This window comes from Podarcis pityusensis (genome assembly GCF_964106645.2).
Source record: "Podarcis pityusensis genome assembly, chromosome: 12".
Taxonomy (NCBI): domain Eukaryota; kingdom Metazoa; phylum Chordata; class Lepidosauria; order Squamata; family Lacertidae; genus Podarcis; species Podarcis pityusensis.
This window is the reverse complement of record NC_138037.1, coordinates 10993289-11010137: the sequence shown is the minus strand read 5'-3', so window position 1 is coordinate 11010137 and position 16849 is coordinate 10993289. Positions and strand designations below refer to the sequence as shown.

Here is a 16849-nt window from a genome sequence, read left to right as displayed (position 1 = left end):
AATGTGTGTCCTTTGGCCAAGTGCTACTTCTGCCTAATCCCACTTCACTCCAGTGATGCTTCACTGATCATTTCCTTAAAATGAGATATGTGCATACGTGGTTTGAGGAGTATGACAGTACAGTGGTATCTCGGGTTACATACTCTTCAGGTTACAGACTCCGCTAACCCAGGAATAGTATCTCGGGTTAAGAACTTTGCTTCAGGATGAGAACAGAAATCGTGCAGCAGCAGGAGGCCCCATTAGCTAAAGTGGTGCTTCAGGTTAAGAACAGTTTCAGGTTAAGAACGGACCTCCGGAATGAATTTGGTTGTCTGCACCACAGATGGATATAATTGTTTTAACCAACGTGGCACCTTAGGGTGAAGGGTGGGTATTTAACATAATATCTGAACTGTCAGGGCTCTGTCCAAGGACTCATGGGAATTTTAGTTTAGTAATGCTTTTTGGAAATGGTCTTTGATCCTTAGTCCTCACAGAACCAGAAGTTTCTCCCTCACCTCCCACTTTGCCACCTGTGTGAAATTTGTTAGATGGCTCTATGTGGACCTAGGGTTGCAAGTAACCCACCCTTGATCTAGGGTGAGATTCACAGTGACCAAAGAGAAGGCCTGGAATGGAGGTGTTTGTTTTGGAATGCCCTCGCTAGAGAGGTCTGCTTGATACCAATGTGGCTAAATTTTAGGCAATGTGTTGCAACAATTCCCACACACATAGGATCACAGAACTGTAGAGTTGGAAGGGACCCCGGGGGTCACTTAGTCCAACCCCCTGCAATGCAGGAATCTCAGCTAAAACATCCATGACAGATGGCCATCCATATACAAAAGATTTTCTTTGGACAGAAAAGCTGTCTTATGGCTGTTTCTTACATTCTTATGCTACATAATTTTATTGCATAGATAGGTAGATAGATAGATAGATAGATAGATAGATAGATAGATAGATATACCGTATTTTTTGCTCTATAGGATGCACTTTTCCCCCTCTAAAAATTAAGGGGAAATGTGTGTGCGTCCTATGGAGCGAATGCAGGCTCCTTGGCTTCAGCGATAGCAACGCAAAGCCTCCGAAGCGCAAAGGGAGCGCTCCCTCCGCGCTCCGGAGGCTTTGCGTTGCTTTTGCTGAAGCCTGGAGAGCGAGAGGGGTCGGTGCGCACCAACCCCTCTCGCTCTCCAGGCTTCAGGGATAGCCGCCTGAAGCCTTTGGAGCACAGCGGGACCTCGCGCTGCGCTCCGAAGGCTTTGGGTTCCTTTTGCTGAAGCCGGGAGAGCAAGACTCTCCTGGCTTCAGCAGAGAGGGAGAGCTGCGCAGCGTCCCTTCAGTGAAGCGGGAGGAGAAATGGAAGGGGCTCCGTTTCTCCTGCCGCTTCGCTGAAGGGGCGCTGAGCAGAGAGGGGGAGTTTTTTTTTCTTGTTCTCCCCCTCTAAAACAAGGTGCGGCCTATGGTCGGGTGCGTCCTATAGAGCGAAAAATACGGTAGATATAGATATAGTTCCAGCTCCCTTCATCTGTTTCAGAACCAAAACTGTCCCTCTCTTTGTATATGCCTTCCTTGTTAGAACTGTTATACACTGAAACATTCTATTTGGATTCGTCTTCCATCTGAATTAAGGCAGCTGCCAACATTGATGGCATTTCAATGTTGGCAAAAGTAGAATCATATATGTAGCATTGGAAGGGACCACGGGGGTCATCTAGTCCAACCTCCTGCGATGCAGGAATCTTTTGCCCAGTGTGGGACTCAAACCCAGGACCCTGAGATTAAGATTCTCATGCTCTACCGACTGAGCTATCCTGTATTTGTTAACTTAATACTTCGTTTACTTAGTACATCTGTTTTGACTTGAAGGACTGTGGTAATTTGTTTATCTTAATGTATTCTTGTACACTGTTTTGTGATGTTTACATGGAAGGCGGTATATAAATGGTTTTAATTAATAAGTAAATTCTGGCTACTCAAACAGTATCTTTGTCCGCTGTACCGATAATCGTGTGCACTGTTAACTCACCTTTTCTCAAACCCCAGAATTGCACAGGCATTATATAAGCCACAAGAGAGAGTTTGTACTTTACTGAATGACATTTTACGCTTGGTGCAAAATAAACTACGGGGGGACTAATCTGTTCAGGGAGCCCTTGAACAAGGAGTCTCACGTCCTGCAGTACGTCTGCTAAATAAATGAAACAGATGGCCGTTTTCCTCCCGCAAGTTGCAGAGTGAAAGGAAAAACTCTCTGCCAGCCTCCTAAACTGGATTACATGATTAATTGTAATTTATATCACTTGAATCAGTTATATTTCTGCAAAGCCTGTCTCCAGTTACAATTTTTTCGATGGGGGAAATGGAAGTTCCATTCTCTTCCTCATTAGCTCCATTGCTTTATGCTGCCGAGAAGCCATTAACATCAGCTCTGCCTGGTTCACCCCTTTGGCAGATTTTCAATTAACTTAGTTCTGGCTAGGGCCTGCAGTGCTGCCTTAGGCCAGTCACTGGGATGGACAGCTGATTCATTTCTCAAGGGGAAAGTGGAATGGCACTTCTCATGACTGACTGACGTGCTTTTTTCAGGCTCATAATAAGCCAAAAGGTAAAGAGGATCTTAAATGCATGTGTCCTAAATGTCGGTGATTTGATTGGGCCAGTGCAGATGTAACATTTCTTGACTGTTTAGCAATGGATATGCAATGGAAAAAGTTCAAGATTATGTGTACCCTTCCTCTGCTCTTCTAGCCCAAGACTTCTTTCTTCTTCTTCTTCTTCTTCTTCTTCTTCTTCTTCTTCTTCTTCTTCTTCTTCCCCCCAATCCTGTCACTAGTATGCTATGTCTGCTCCATCCTGAAGACAACCTCAAGACTTAAATAAGCCTTGTACAACAAGTTAAAATACAATGCTTGTTGTTTGCCAGGCTGATTAAGATGGGAAGGAGAAGGAGGTTGTAAATGACTGCTGCCACTGAGTGATGGAATCACTGCAAGGCCCGAAAGCTGGCAGCTTTGGTGCCAATGAATGCAAAGATAATTCCACCTGTCCAGCTCACCTGGGCAGTGCAACCATTAGTCATTTTTTTTTTTTGCCATTTGAGCAGAAGAGCCACCCTTGTTTTGTCTCCATCTCTTGACATTACTGGAGCAAAACCAATAGTGCCAGATGATCCAAGAATAAGTACATATATTCTCAAATTTAACTTGAAACGCATATATTCCTACACAGTAGGAAGGTTTGAGGCTTGCACAGTTTGAGTTGGAAGCACCATGGTTTAGACATGACTATTTCAGAGAGAAGAACTGGAAGCATGTGCAAAAGCTATAAACTGTGGCATGTTTCATTCACAGATGGTGGGGAAAGTTCCATTTGTAACTATTTGTGCATTCAAGATTGGTGTACCTTGATTTGCATTTAGATAGGAATTCCTTCTCATTAGACTTTAGTCTGTTAAGCTTTTTTTTAAAAAGGTAGGGTGTGTGTGCGTGTGTGTTTACTTCTTAAGAAGCACTGGGAGGGAAATTAAAAACTAGTATGACATTCTTAGTTGCAGAGACATATTTAGAGCATAATGCTCAAGCCATTAGTTTATTAGCTTCTGTGTTTTTGGTGGAAACAAAGGTTTTTTGAAAGAAGTGTTTTGTGTATCAAGGAAGGTCAACTGTTAATAAAGGGCACCCATGGCTCTTCTTGAAGTGCTTGAGTAACTCTCTGTCATGCGGTTCTGACTTTAAAACAAGATTCTTGAGCCTCTACCCAGCCATAGCAGATTAATATGTAACCACTGGAATTACTCAAAACACCATTTGCTTAGGTGCATTCTGTATGTTATAAATGAAAGTCATTTTGTCTGTTGAGACGCCAACTTTTCCATTCCTTGAAAAGCAAGAATATTACACAAACAGGATACAACTGATATCAGTGTATGGAGCCCATTATTTTGTCATTTTTTTCTCTACTAAAAGGGGCACCTAATTGTTGCATTTGAGGTACTTACATGTTGCTGGCTTGAGATGCCTTAATTTTTAGGTAGACCTAGTGTTTTAAAACGGCCACATTGAAAATGCAGATACTAATGTAAGCAGGGTGATGCACATTGTATGAGTGAATTTGCTGTACAAGTGTGCAACCTGGAATGTAGTGCAGAACTTCCTTCCTGAGGAAGAATTTGGTGACATAAGGGTGGATTTGCTGATGGCTTAGATTAGAGCAGGGTCTAGGTAGGACTTTTTGTAGTCTGCAGTTCTGGCTTCTCCGCCATGCACACATTCCTTTTCTAATATCAAGTATCCTTTATTAGGCATAGCAAACCACACATTATCAAACAGACACCGTATACAAATTGTGCAAAATACGAGCTCAGCATAACAAGGTTTGTCCCAGTCAGATCTTTAACTCCAGAGGAAATCAATTTGCATAAATAGTACAATAGAACACTACCACATCACCGATCAATTAAGAACCACATTCCTTTTCTCTCTAAATGGCTGCAATATATGCTTCTGCTAGCTGTCGGAACCCCAGTTCACAATGAATAGTTATGATGGGCAACTTGAATTAGAGATAAAGTTTGAAGCAATACATGTGAGAATCAGAATTTTGGGCTTGCGTTATAACTTCAGCTGAAAGAAATTTGGATTGGCATTTGAGAGTCAATATTAAACTAAGATTTTGTTTTGTTGGAGGAAAGACAGCTTAGCACCTTTGGGTAACATCCATGGCTTTGGATTTGCAAGACCTTTCCTCCTCACCCCCTACACTAAATGAGTTTTCAGTCTCCTTGTGGTGAGCTCTGTATGGGAAAGTCTTCAGAAGTTCTGGCTTTATGGGGCTTGTATTGGATCATGCCTCAAGCTTGTTTTGACCCTGATGTACATGGAATTTGCTGCAGGTTATGTGCAGAAGCAGCACTTTTAGTGTGGTGAAAGCAGCACAAATTCATCCTTTTCTCATCTTATTTTGTTCTATAGCTAGGATGTTCTTGTGTGCTGTTTGTTTGTTTGTTTGTTTGTTCAGTGCAATAAAGATAAATTCTGTTTTGGACAGATCTTTTGCAAATTGTTTGCAAAACATGCAATGAAGATACGCTATGCTATCAAAGCTTGATCTTTTGCCAGTGACTAACCATGCAGTGAATAATCCTACAAGGACTTATCTGCACTATAGTCTAAGACAGGTTTAGCTTGTCATTCTCTTTCTAAAGACTCTTGTGAAGTAAATTTCTGTGAAGAAGGCTAGCTATCGCTTTCAGAGAATAAATGGCATTGTCATAAATACTATGATTCCCAGGATTATTTGGGGAGAACTTTAACTGTTAACCTTGTATATGTTTTATTTCCATGGGCAGAGCTATACTACATTGTGTATTGGTACACAATTAAAAGACTTTGCAGGATGGAGTACTTTGGATTCTATTTCCTACTCAAAAGCTTAGCAGTATTTGGGATAAAAGCCAGGGCCTTCAAGTTAGTTGAATTGCAGCTCATATTCTTCCATTACAGAAGCACTTTAATTTTATTCTGATCCATATTTTATTACTTCAAACAGCCCTTGGGTGGGGGTTAGTATTATTGTGTGGTGATTTTGCCTGGATCAGCATTTTGATTGCAAACACCCGGCTGTAATAACTCCGCCATAAAAGCAGTCTTGCTCCAAAAGAAAGCACAGAAGAGAAACAGCACTGAACTATTTTTATCCTGCATTTTGTAAAATGCATTTGGTGCAAAACAATTAGATTTTCATATTTCATATAACAACTCAGCTATCCATAGCTTTAACATGAGTGTTGTGATAATGAAAATTCTGGCTTAGACTCTGTTATTTCTTTAACACTTTTTGTTTGGCACTTCAGTATGTTGGCAACATTGTATTCAAAGTCCGCTCCTAAAATTACCAATATTTTAAAAATCAGAGTGGCCTAAATGTGCTCTGGAAGTCCTCAGCAGAGAAATCCAGGAAATGGAGAATGTGCCTTATCAGTGTAATGAGAGCTGCAACCCTTGACAAACAACACAACTTTAAAGGCAGGTACCAAGAAACTGTCTCCTCACTGGCAACAAAATGCAGATCAATTGCACAAGGTCAGTGAAACCATTAATGCAGGGAGTGAAAGATATATATATCTCAAGGTTATCGGAGAGCATGAAACTAATCCAAATAGGTTTGGCATGAGAATGGGTAACTTGGTCTGACTCTTATGCCCAGTGACTCTCATAAGGATTAGCGGAAGTGTCTCATAGTACTCTTAGTATGCACTAGGTCTGCACCACATGTGGCCCAGTCTGCTGAAGTCAATATACTACAGGAATTGTCCAGCACCAGCTTTTGCTGCATTATGCAGGCTGCAGCCAACCTGACGAGTCGCATGTTGTGTTTTTTTTTGTGGGGGGAGTTATTTGTCTTCACGCTTTTTATGATGGAGGACCGCTGTAGCCACCCCCAACGACACGTTCTCAAGATGGAGGGGGAGGGAACAGCTGCAGTCGCCTGCGGTTCCTGTGCAATGTTTGCCATCTTGCCAAAGGTTGCAGGCAGCTTTACCTGCAGCAATTGCATGTTGATTGCCCTCTTAAAAGACAAAGTCCAGCAACTGGAGGAACGTGTAGCTACGCTCCAAAGAATTAGGGAGCTGGAGCTTTTCTTGGAAGCAACAGAGCACAACGTCTCCACCAAGGAGGAGACAGGGGACTCCCCTGACAAGGAGGCTAGTACACCAACACAGGAGCCAGATATATGGAGAAACGTGACTCAAAGAAGTAGGAGGCCCAAGGTTCGCTCTGATTGTTTAGAAATACACAATCGCTTTGAGGTCCTCTCCCCTAGCATGGAAGACGAAGAGCAGACTCCATTTGAGGATCTCTCCCTCATTACACTCGATCAGGTATATGAACACGAGCAGCAAAGTCAGTCCTCAGGGAATGTGCAGGCGACCTTGGAACGGACAGCTCACGGAAGAACCCCGACCAAACCTAAGAGGAGGCGTGTAGTGGTGATAGGGGATTCCCTACTGAGGGGAACAGAAGCAGTGATCTGTGGGCCTGACAAGATGTCTCGGGAAGTGTGCTGTCTCCCCGGGGCTAAGATCCAAGATGTAACTGAACGACTGCAAGGAATCATAAAACCCACTGACAAATACCCCTTCCTCTTGGTTCATGTGGGAACCAATGACACTGCAAGCAATAGCCTCCAGAAGATCAAAAGAGACTACGAGGCTCTGGGCAGGAAGTTGAAGCAATTAAATGCACAAATTGTCATCTCATCTGTCCTCCCAGTTGAACGACGTGGCCCAGGGAGAGAGGGAAAAATAGTGGAAGTGAACAGCTGGCTTCGCAAATGGTGTAAACAGGAACGGTTTGGATTCTTAGATCACGGACTGCAGTTTCTTGAAGATGGACTTCTGGCAAGCGATGGGCTGCACCTCACAACGGTTGGGAGAAATGTTTTTGCCAAAAATCTCAGAAACCTCATCAGGAGGGCTTTAAACTGACTTATGTGGGGGAGGGAGACAGTGCTCCTGAAGGTAGGAGTCTATCAATTGATGAAGATGATCATCCAAATGTCATACACCAAATGGAGCAAACAGCACACAGACCTAGTGGTGGGAGGAAAAAATCCTTAAATAAAAGACACGGGGGAATGATTAATGGACTTCAATGTCTGTACACTAATGCGCAAAGCATGGGAAATAAACAAGATGAGCTTGAGCTCTTGGTACAGCAAACTAAATATGACATAATAGGCATCACTGAAACCTGGTGGGATAAGTCCCACGATTGGAATGTAATAATGGGGGGATACAATCTATTTCAGAGAAACAGACCAGACAAGAAAGGAGGAGGAGTGGCGTTATATGTCAGGGATGTGTATACCTGTGAAGAGATCCAAGATTTAGAACCTCAAAGCCAAAGTGAGAGCATTTGGGTCAAAATTAAGGGAGAGAAGAATAACAGTGACCTCACTGTGGGAGTTTACTATAGATCCCCAAGCCAAACGGAGGACATAGATGATGCCTTCCTGGAACAGATGGCCAAGCATGCAAAAGGAAGGGAGATAGTAGTAATGGGGGACTTCAATTACCCGGATATTTGTTGGATGTCAAACTCAGCCAAGAGCATAAGGTCAAACAGATTCCTCACTGGCCTTGCAGACAACTTCATTGTCCAGAAAGTGGGAGAAGCAACAAGAGGAACAGCCATTTTAGATCTGGTCCTAACCAATGTTGATGACTGGTTAGTGGGGTAGAAGTGGAAGGATCGTTAGGCGCGAGTGATCATGCTCTTCTGAAGTTTACTATACAGCGGAAAGGAGCAGTCAAGCATACTAGGACTCAATTTCTTGACTTTAAGAAAGCCGACTTCATAAAACTTAGGGAAGTGCTGGGTGAGATCCCATGGACAGTAATACTAAAAGGAAAGGGAGTTCATGATGGCTGGGAGTTTGTTAAGAGGGAGATACTAAAAGCACAACGTCAGGCAATACCAATGAGACGGAAACATGGAAGGTGCCTAAAGAAGCCAGGGTGGCTATCTAAAGAACTTTTAACTGAGTTAAGATTAAAAAAGGATGTGTACAAAAAATGGAAAAGGGGGGAAACCACCAAAGAGGAATTCAAACAAATAGCCAACACGTGTAGACACAAAGTCAGAAAAGCTAAAGCACAGAATGAACTCAGGCTTGCTAGAGAGGTTAAAAGCAACAAAAAAGGCTTTTATGGGTATGTCCGTAGCAAAAGGAAGAACAAAGAAACAGTGGGGTCACTCAGAGGAGAAGATGGTGAAATGCAAACAGGGGACACAGAAAGGGCTGAACTCCTCAATGCCTTCTTTGCCTCAGTCTTCTCCGATAAAGAAAACAATGCCCGACCTGAAGAATTTGGAGCAAATGATTCAGCAGAGGAAACACAGCCCAGAATAACTAAGGAGATAGTGCAAGAATACTTGGCTAGTTTAGATGTATTCAAGTCTCCAGGGCCAGATGAACTGCATCCAAGAGTATTAAAAGAACTGGCAGATGTGATCTCAGAACCACTGGCAGTCATCTTTGAGAATTCCTGGAGAACAGGCGAAGTCCCGGCAGACTGGAGGAGGGCAAATGTTGTCCCTATTTTCAAAAAGGGGAAAAGAGAGGACCCAAATAATTACCGCCCAGTCAGTCTGACATCAATACCAGGGAAGATTCTGGAGCAGATCATTAAGCAAACAGTCTGTGAGCACCTAGAAAGGAATGCTGTGATCACCGATAGTCAGCATGGATTTCTGAAAAATAAGTCATGTCAGACTAACCTGATCTCATTTTTTGACAGAATTACAAGCCTGGTAGATGAAGGGAATGCAGTGGATGTAGCCTACCTTGATTTCAGCAAGGCATTTGACAAGGTGCCCCATGATATTCTTGTAAAGAAGCTGGTAAAATGCGGTCTTGACTATGCTACCACTCAGTGGATTTGTAACTGGCTGACTGACCGAACCCAAAGGGTGCTCATCAATGGTTCCTCTTCATCCTGGAGAAGAGTGACTAGTGGGGTGCCACAGGGTTCTGTCTTGGGCCCGGTCTTATTCAACATCTTTATCAACGACTTGGATGATGGACTCAAGGGCATCCTGATCAAATTTGCAGATGACACCAAACTGGGAGGGGTGGCTAACACCCCAGAGGACAGGATCACACTTCAAAACGACCTTGACAGATTAGAGAACTGGGCCAAAACAAACAAGATGAATTTTAACAGGGAGAAATGTAAAGTATTGCACTTGGGCAAAAAAAATGAGAGGCACAAATACAAGATGGGGGACACCTGGCTTGAGAGCAGTACATGTGAAAAGGATCTAGGAGTCTTGGTTGACCACAAACTTGACATGAGCCAACAGTGTGACGCGGCAGCTAAAAAAGCCAATGCAATTCTGGGCTGCATCAATAGGAGTATAGCATCTAGATCAAGGGAAGTAATAGTGCCACTGTATTCTGCTCTGGTCAGACCTCACCTGGAGTACTGTGTCCAGTTCTGGGCACCACAGTTCAAGAAGGACACTGACAAACTGGAATGTGTCCAGAGGAGGGCAACCAAAATGGTCAAAGGCCTGGAAACGATGCCTTATGAGGAACGGCTAAGGGAGCTGGGCATGTTTAGCCTGGAGAAGAGGAGGTTAAGGGGTGATATGATAGCCATGTTCAAATATATAAAAGGATGTCACATAGAGGAGGGAGAAAGGTTGTTTTCTGCTGCTCCAGAGAAGCGGACACGGAGCAATGGATCCAAACTACAAGAAAGAAGATTCCACCTAAACATTAGGAAGAACTTCCTGACAGTAAGAGCTGTTCGACTGTGGAATTTGCTGCCAAGGAGTGTGGTGGAGTCTCCTTCTTTGGAGGTCTTTAAGCAGAGGCTTGACAACCATATGTCAGGAGTGCTCTGATGGTGTTTCCTGCTTGGCAGGGGGTTGGACTCGATGGCCCTTGTGGTCTCTTCCAACTCTATGATTCTATGATTCTATGATTCATTGCACATATAACATGTAACAAGTGCACACAACAGACTGGTCCACACAAGGGCAGGATCCCAAAATGAATGCACCATTTAGTCACAGTTTCAGAAACCAGAGCCAGTTCAATGTTGCTCCAACCACTTGCCAAGTTCAACAAGGCTTAAGGTGGCCCCACAAACAAATCTTCATCCGCCTTCAAAAGCAAAGTCATGCTCCCCCTCCAATCATATTCTCATGCGGGTCCCTTCTCCAGTCTTCAGCAAGTGGCTGGAAGTGGGGAAGCAGAGAAAAATATCCTTTTTTACCTTCCACTCTGCATACAAACTCCAGATTCTCCACCCCCCCACGCCCCCACCTCACTCTGAGATTGCATAAATCTTTCTGGTTCCACCTTAACTGAAGAGAATGCAGACAGCACCAGTGGATTTGTTTTGGTTTTTGCTTTGCTTTTCAGATCTTCCCAGGGTTGAGGAAATCTAATTTCACTCAACAAAAAATGATGGCTGGGTTCTGGTTGAGGGCAGTGCCCAGAAATCTTGGATTCAAGTTCACAGTCCAGTCTGGTGTGGACAAGCCCCTTATTTGCTTAATAGGCGCAAATAGGAAGCATCTTGAGAGAGGCAGATGAAGCATCTTGAGAGCTGGAGATATGGAGACTGCTGGTGCCATCCTGGCAACATAATTCAGTGATAGAGCACATATGTGCGATGCAGAGGCTCCCAGGTTCAATCCATGGCACCTCCACATAAGACTGGAAAAGACCCCTTTCCAAAAGCCCCAGAGAGCCACTGCCCATCAGTGTAGACCATACTGAGCTAGATGAGGCCAATGGCAAAGCTTCTTAATATATTCCACATTTTGTCAGATTGCACATGCCTAGGAAAAGTAGCATTCTGAGTGTATACTATGCTGCCCAAGGAACATAACTAGGAAGTGTTTGGGTTGGGTGTATTGGTCTGTTGTGGAGAGACTGCGAATTGATCTTGGAATATGAATGTTTTAGTATGTTATTGTGAAAGTCCACAGTAGGAGATCCAAGAACAAGAACATCTGCATGCAGCCTTGGGTGTTTTGGTGTTGCTTGCATTAATACTGAGCCGATGAAACTTTTATGGTGTGCCCAGTAGAAGCAGCAACTGGAATTACACCTGCATGGCTTTAAGTTGCGATGTTATGACTTTTAGAAGACATCTGAAGGCAGCCCTGTTTAGGGAAGCTTTTAATGTTTGATGCATTACTGTATTATAATATTTTGTTGGAAGCCGCCCAAAGATGGGTGGGGTATAAATAATAAATTATTATTATTATTATTATTATTATTATTATTATTAATTTTCAGCAAGAATTTTAAAAAATCCAAATCCAAGTTAGTCATTTGACAATGAATCTTACGAGGCTTTTAAAAAATGCAGAATATGAACATAAATGGTAAATACTTCTTCCCTGCAGGTTTCAGCTACCACTTCCTTTTGCTTTAAAAGAGTGGCTTTGGACTAGTGTACCTCCCAGTTCATGTCTTGCAAAGAGTAATAGCTTCTTCTGCAATCATTATCGGTGCAGCTTGAAGTTCACTTTCAAGTCATTATTCTGCCACAAATGATGCTGGAAGGACTTGGCATCTGGGGTTATTAGCATACCTGTGTGGGATTGGCGAGTACTAGAATGACTTGCAGATTTATTTCCGCAAGCACAAATTGCTGAGCTGGCCTGGGATCTTTTATAGGTTTCCTATTTCCCTCCCTTGGGCTTTCTGAAACTGGTCGCTTTTTGGGATTGGGATACTGAAGTTAGATGGGCCATTGCTCTGCTCTGGTCTCGTCAGTTGCAATTATATTCTGATGCTCGGGAGGAATGCCTAACATCTCTTTTGTTTTTAATTAACATTCTGTTACGTTCCTAATTTAGGGACTTGCTGGGCTGTGGTAGTTCCTGTCCTGTGCGCTGACTTCAAGAAAAGTCTGTATTCTCTGCATGGCCACTATGGCTCCTTTTGAAGTGCCGCATTGTGCATCCAGGGGCATTCCTAAGCCGCAGTGGCATCTGCTGCCACAGCACAGCAGGGGAGAGAGAACTGTTTCCGAGGAAAATGAATACTCTCATTGAAGTTCAGTGGCTGGTGGCAGACAGAAGCCTCAGGGAGCATCTGAGCCCTGCAGGAAATTGCTGGCTCTGTCTCTCTCTAAGGAAAAACACTTAAGGAACCGTGTAACAACAGTTATGACCCTTAAGATCCAAACTGACAACTGGCAGGCAAAAGATGAAGGGGTTAGGAAGATGTGAAATTGAAGGAACCTTTCAGGAGAGGTTTCGGTCACCCTGGCAAACCTAGTCTCCTGCATCGTGTGTTTGGTTGCTTATGTTGCTGAAACACTACACTTGAAAACCATGTTTTGGGGTGTGAAGATAAAAAGGGAACCTCTTAAGGCTGCTGTATCTGCCCAATGAGCTTCAAAGGACAAATATTGGGTAGGGATGGAATCTCTGCATAAATCAAGTGTGACCAGGCTGTCTTCTAAAAGGTAGAAACATATTAAGAGTTATGTTTATTCTTAAAGCAACTGTTACCTTGCCTGAAAAGCCAATAAACCTGCTCTTCTTTTTATACGTCATAGAACATAGAAATTAGATCACTGGCCACTGTGCATTAGTGAAAAGCCTTGTTTTGCATAAGGCTGAGCACTGCTTGCAGCAAGATCCTAAACATGCTTCTTCATAGAATCAGGTTGGAAGGGACCACAAGGATCATCTAGTCGAACCTTCTGCAATGCAGGAATATGCAGCTGTCCCTTATGGGGATCAAACCTGCAACCTTGGGATTATCAGCACTGTGCTTTAACCTACTGAGCTATCCAGGCTATGCAAAATGAGTCCCTATGAGTTCTGTGAAGCTTGCTCCACAAGAATTGCTGCTTTATATGCCTATCATTTATTCAGCTGATCTGCTCCATGGTTTTTTTGCAGCTCCTGCCTTGCATTATTTCAGTGGAGGAAAGCTACTTCTGAGTATGTTTGCGTTAAGCTTGCAGGTTTAGTCATTTCAAGTAATTAATGGTTTTATCAAACGTGCACTAAGCATGTGTATTAGAACAGTAATCCCAGAAAAACAGATAGAGGACAGAGTGTATGTGGACCTGTTCTGTGTGTAGAACAAATTTGTATGAGACTGCAGTTACTCTGCATTCAGAACCTGAGAGTATGTGATAACATTACTGAAGTAACAGTCTCTGAATTTTGCTCCCTAAGCCAATTCTACATAGACAAAGGGAGCTGTGCATTTTTCTTCCACAATTACATGGTTCTGGTTGCAGATACACTATTGCCTTGTGAAAGAATATGAATGATGCCGTGGGCTGAATAAGGATTGAGTGAGACTATAAATATTTTGGAAGAATTTGGAAATGGGTGATTGATGGAAGCAGCAACTCCCCAGGCATATTTGAGGTGACTGACTGTGGAAGAGTAAGATGGGTGAATTGAGGTGTCATATTTTATATACAAGTAGAAATATGTCTGTGAAGTAGTTCTGATCACATTGACTCCATAGTTATGGTCACCTTCTTCTAACCCTACCATAAGTACCCACTGGATACAGACTAAGACCTTTATATTTAAGCAAGGATTTGGTTAAGATTGTGTGTGTGGTTATGTTGAGAAGTGTGATTTAAACTTATTTAAATTTAGAATCCTTATGTTAAGCATATCTACTTCCCTGAAAGCCTGAGAGTTTGGCAGTGGATAATATAAGCTCAAAAATAAACTCTGTGCACTTACAAAAGATGAGTAATGTTCTGAATTTTTCCTGTGCTCCTTAAAATTCTGCCTGTTGAAAACACAGAAAACCAACTTCAATAATAGGAAAGCATGAAATTACATAACGTGCCATATTCTTACAAGATATAAATCTAATTTGTAGTTACTGTGCAAATCCCATTCAGGTAAAGTCTACTCTGAACCAGACTTTCTACAAGCTTTCCATTTTTATTTTGCTCTAATTTCTTAAATTAGTTTAAAGATTGGGCCTATACCCAGCTCTAAGACTTGTTTGGCTAAGCATGTTAATCCACGGACCCTTCAAGATAAAGCGGATAAAGTATGAATAATGCACTTGTAAAGTGCAGTATCTACCTTTTAAGAGCTGTTCATTGCTGTCAGAGATACCTAATCCTTTCAGCATCTCTGCTGAACATTAAGGGGGAACAGCATATGCACTCTTGGGAAGTGGGGGAGCCAGGGATGGAAACAGTAGAACCAATACCTCTTACAGTGAGAAACATGAGAAGTTTTAAGCAAGTTAAAAGAGACTGGAGAGCCAGTGTGGCGTAGTGGTTAAGAGCGGTAGACTTGTAATCTGGGGAACCGGGTTCGTGTCTCCGCTCCTCCACATGCAGCTGCTGGGTGACCTTGGGCTAGTCACACTTCTCTGAAGTCTCTCAGCCCCACTCACCTCACAGAGTGTTTGTTGTGGAGGAGGAAGGGAAAGGAGAATGTTAGCCGCTTTGAGACTCCTTCAGGTAGTGATAAAGCGGGATATCAAATCCAAATGTACCCACGAGTGGTTGAAAATATAAGAACATACGCATCTGTTGTGTGGATATAAATTTGCTTCTTAAGCCAAGGGTGGGGAGCCTGTGGCCTTCTAGATCAGGGGTCAGCAACCTTTTTCAGCCGTGGGCTGGTCCACCGTCCCTCAGACCATGTGGTGGGCCGAACTAACGAATTCCTATGCCCCACAAATAACCCAGAGATACGTTTTAAATAAAAGGACACATTCTACTCATGTAAAAACACGCTGATTCCCAGACCGTCCGCGGGCCAGATTTAGAAACCGATTGGGCCCCATCCGGCCCACAGGCCTTAGGTTGCCTACCCCTGTTCTAGATGTTGCTGGACTTCCCATCAGCCCTAGCCAGCATGGCCAGTGGTCAGGATGGAGTGACTAATACCTAGAGGTCCACAGTTTTCCCCTTCCTGCCTTAAGCACTCTGCTGGGGGGGTTGAAGGCTAACAACAAGTGCACAGGGTGAGATCTGTTCAGTGGTGATGAGTACTGAATGTGGAGGTTAGCAGAAATACACCTCCATCTCATTCTTCTTGTGCAACTGGAGGATGAACTGAGAAAGACGAGCAAGGCTGCACACCAGATAATGGGAATATGATGTGTGGGCGCATACTGAAGGGTGATGGTGAAAAACAAAGTTAGGTGGGATAGGGTGCCCCGTATGCAAGCATGGGGCATTATGGTAGGCTTGCCAAACTGTGGGGTCACCGACACATCTGTAGAATGCATCCTGCTCTGTGAGGAGAGGAACTAACATCTGGATCATATTGCAGATAAACTAAGATCCAGACAAATCAGTCCATTCTTACTGTGGCACAATGGGTCAGTGTGCCTGGCTGTTAACCAGAAGGTTGGCGGTTCAAGCCCACACAGGGACAGCTGTGGGCAGGATTCCTGCATTGTGGAGGGGGGTGGACTAGATGACCCTCGGGATCCCTGCTAACTCTGCAGTTCTATGTGCCGTGACTGGCAGGAGGAGACAAGAACATGAAGCTTCTCCCCTGCACCAGAGCAGTGGTTCATCCTGTTTTCCGTGCAGGTGAATGCACACTGGACAATACCAACAGCAGCTGGCGGGGGTGGGGTGCGTGGGGAAGAAGCGCGTCTCCTGTGCTGCCTCCGCCTCTTAAGTCTAATATGGAATCCTGCGGCCCTGATCTCTTAACGGCGGCGTAGGAGTGGGGAGGGCAGTAGGCGTCTTATTTCCCTAGCATAATAGGAAACTTGCCGCCGGCCGGCCAGGCAGCCAGGCCCGCCCCCTTCCCTCCCTTTTTCCGAAATGCTAGGTGGTAGCTGCCCGCTTCTCCCGAGGGGCAGTAGCGCGGCGAGGGGTTTGAGGAGCGCGGGATGTTCCACTGCGCTTTCCCGAAATAGGGGTGTGTGTAAAGGTGGCGGTTGAAACGCGCCAACGTTCTGCCGGCGGCCGTTGGCCGCTTAACGGCCGCCCTCCGCGCCTCAGCCCTGCGAGAGGGGGATGCCGCCCTTGCTGAGGGGGAAGCCAGCCCGCGCCGCGGCTAACCGAGTCCCTGAAAGGGACGGGAAGAGCGCTCGGTATATCGCCGGGCCTTGGCGAGACTGCGAAGGGGTTAATGGGTTGTGTGGGGAGAGTGAGGGAGAGAAAGGCCGGCCGAGCCCTCCCGCCCCTCGGCTCCTCCCCTCGGCCAGTCCCCTTCCTCGGAGCGTGCGGGAGGCGTCGCAAACCGAGCCCGCTCTTGTCAGGCCGAGCCTCGAGCATTGCCGGTCGCAGCCCCCCGGCTGCCCTCCGCCGCAAGCTCCGCTCCCGCCCGCCCCGGGGATGCCGCCGCGGGCCGGGTGAACTCCGCGC

The 16849-nt window shown here is 44.5% G+C and overlaps 1 protein-coding gene and 1 long non-coding RNA gene across 2 annotated transcripts in view; one reads left to right on the top strand and one right to left on the bottom strand.

The window, feature by feature from the left end:
- PRKAG2 (protein kinase AMP-activated non-catalytic subunit gamma 2) overlaps positions 1–16849 on the top strand; it is a 208106-nt gene that overhangs the window by 154148 nt on the left and 37109 nt on the right. The gene's annotated exons all lie outside the window — the stretch shown is intronic.
- On the bottom strand, positions 10485–16815 carry LOC308459163. The gene is made up of 3 exons (XR_013977826.1): positions 16142–16815; positions 14238–14286; positions 10485–10733 (listed from the first exon to the last, which is right to left on the bottom strand). It is a non-coding gene; the product is annotated as an uncharacterized lncRNA (long non-coding RNA).